This window comes from Suricata suricatta, chromosome 5 (assembly GCF_006229205.1).
Source record: "Suricata suricatta isolate VVHF042 chromosome 5, meerkat_22Aug2017_6uvM2_HiC, whole genome shotgun sequence".
NCBI classification, from domain to species: domain Eukaryota; kingdom Metazoa; phylum Chordata; class Mammalia; order Carnivora; family Herpestidae; genus Suricata; species Suricata suricatta.
In genome coordinates, this window is record NC_043704.1 from 3,028,453 (window position 1) to 3,031,230 (window position 2,778).

Sequence of the window (2,778 nt, forward strand, 5' to 3'; positions counted from 1 at the left end):
CAGAAGATTTGGGGCAGGCGGCACGAGCATCACGTGGGAACCTTTAGAAAGGCTGAATTCCTGGGCCCACCCCAAAACTACCTTATCAATCTGAATTTTAACACGATCCCCGAGGGGCTGATTCACAAGCACAGTCAAGAAATGAATGTGGGGTATGTGTGTGTGTGTGTAAGGAAAGACAGGTGACTTACTGAAATGGCAAAAAGAGAAACTGACAAAACTGACATTCCATTTCAGTTTCCTGAAAATACTAAAGCAAATGGATCATTAAGGAAAATGTATGAAAATAATGTATGGAATTAGGGGGATGGGAGTATGACACCCCATACAATTTTTCACCCCATAAAGGTAACAGTGGGATTTTGTGGTGGAGCTTTCCGTATGTAACACTGGCATGAAGACTTTGCTCCTTAGATGGAGACTGCTTTAGAGCCCCTGTTCTCTAGCCAGGGTGATACCACTACACCTGAAATGCTGAGCAATCAGATCCCGGTGCGCTCTTCCAGCCAAGCTGCATTTATGGGCATTCCGTACAAAAGGTATATTAGAGTAACTGTTTGCGGGATTCTTAAATATACAAACAGGAAGTATGGGGAGGATATGTTTAGCTTTTTTATCAGATAAACACACAAAGTTGAACAGTTCCTTCATGATTGTTTACAAACTTTAAACAGCAAAATATTTCTGTCTATTGCTTAGGATATTCTTAGCATGTCTTATAGTAAAAATAATGTTGGTAAGGATTTCACTTCTACAAATGGCTCATTCTTACACTTGTACCATGCTGCCCAAATTCCAAATCATTTATGCTTTTATTCCTTCTTAATAAAAGGTGTCAGAGTGAGATATGTATTTCCCCAGTAAATCTACTTCAGTATTATTTACATGGCTTATTATATTAATGAAATATGAGAAAAATATATAGATGATTTAATGATTTTTCATGAGTTTTAAGCTTGTTGATTGTTACCTATAAGAAAGTAAAGTTATTAAAACAGTTGGAATCAATTTGGTGTTGGCTTTTGTACGAAAAAAAAATTGTGTGGGCATAGAGAGTGATTCTCAGACTTTATATATGTAAAAACAGCCTGCAAAGCCTGATAAACTGCAGACTACCAACTGCTAGCACTGAGAAGTTCTGGCTCAGGAGACCCAGAATATGGCTCTACAATGTTCACATTGAACGACATCCCGGATAATTGAATACAGGTTTCCCAGCGTAGAGGCTAGTTTGGTATATGTGGTTTATTTGATCAGTTTTGCCTTCCAATGAAGAACTTTCTAGCCCCCAGAATGGATTCTCTGGCCTGATTGTCTCCCTTCTTCTCCCTTCTCTCCCCTCTCCTCCCCTCCCTTCCTCTCACCTCCTCTTCCCTTCTCTTCTTTACTTCCTCTTCTCTCTCTTTCTCTCTGTCAATTTATTTTTGGTTCAGTTGAGTGGAAGGTACAGAGAATTCCCATGAATTCCTTGCCCCTATGCATGCACAGCCTCCTACATCATCAACATCCTGCTCCAGAGTAGTACCCAGTACACTTGTTACAATTGATGAACAAACACTGACACGTCACTATCAATCAAAGTCCATCATTTACATTAGGATTCATTCTCTTGGTGTTTTAACTCTATGGGTCTTTGCAACTGTATGGTGACGTGTATCCTTTAATATAGTAATGTACAGAATGGTCTCACTTTCCTAAAAATCTTCTGGGCTCTACCTATTTATCCTTCCCTCCCTTCAATCTCTTGACAACCACTGATCCTTTTACTATCTCCATAGTTTTGCTTTTTCCAGAATGTCACACATTTGGAACCATATGAGACCAATGACTTCTTTCACTTAATAATATGCACTTAAGTTTCTTCCATGTCTGTTTGTGTCTTGATAGCACATTTCTTTTTATTTTTTTTGTTACCATTTATTTATTTTGAGGGAGAGAGAGATATCGAACAAATGGGAGGGGACAGAGAGAGATGGAGAGAGAGAATCCCAAGCAGGTTCTGCACTGATCCTAGAGCCAGATGCTGGGCTCAATCTCAGGAATGATGAGATCATGACCTGAGCGTAATCAGTTCCTTAACCAACTGAGCTGCCCAGGCACCCCATTGATAGCTCATTTGTTTTTAGCACTGAATAATATTCTATTGCCAGAATGTAGCACAGTTTATTTATCCAATCAGCTACATCTTGGTCGTTTATGAAAGTTGGCAATTCTGAATAAAGCTGCTACACTCATCCCTGTGCAGGCTGTTGCATAGATAAACATTGGTTTTTAACACATTTGAGAAAATACCACGTGATTGCAGGATCATATGGTAAGAGTATGCTTAGTTTTGTAAGAAACTGTCAAACTGTCCCCCAAGGTTGCTGTCAATCTGCATCCCACTAGCCATGAAGGAGAGTTCCTGTTGCTCTACATCCTCACGGGCATCTGGTCTTGTCAGTGTTCTGGATTTCATCCATTGTAATAGGGGTGTAGTCATACCTCTTTGTCCTAATTTGCAATTTCCTATTGACGCATGATGTTGATCATCTTCTTATATTTTTATTTGCTATCCATGTATCTTCTTGTGGAGGGATCAATTCAAATATTACCCATTTTTAAAATGGGGTTGTTTGTCTGCTTATTGGTGAGTTTTAAGAGTTATTTGTATAGTTTGGATGACAATCTTTTATGAAGTATGGCTTTTGCAAGTCTTTTCTCCCAGGTTGTGGCTTATCTTTCCATTGTATTAATGGTCATATAATTTATGGTTTTTTAAAATATATATTTTTTTAA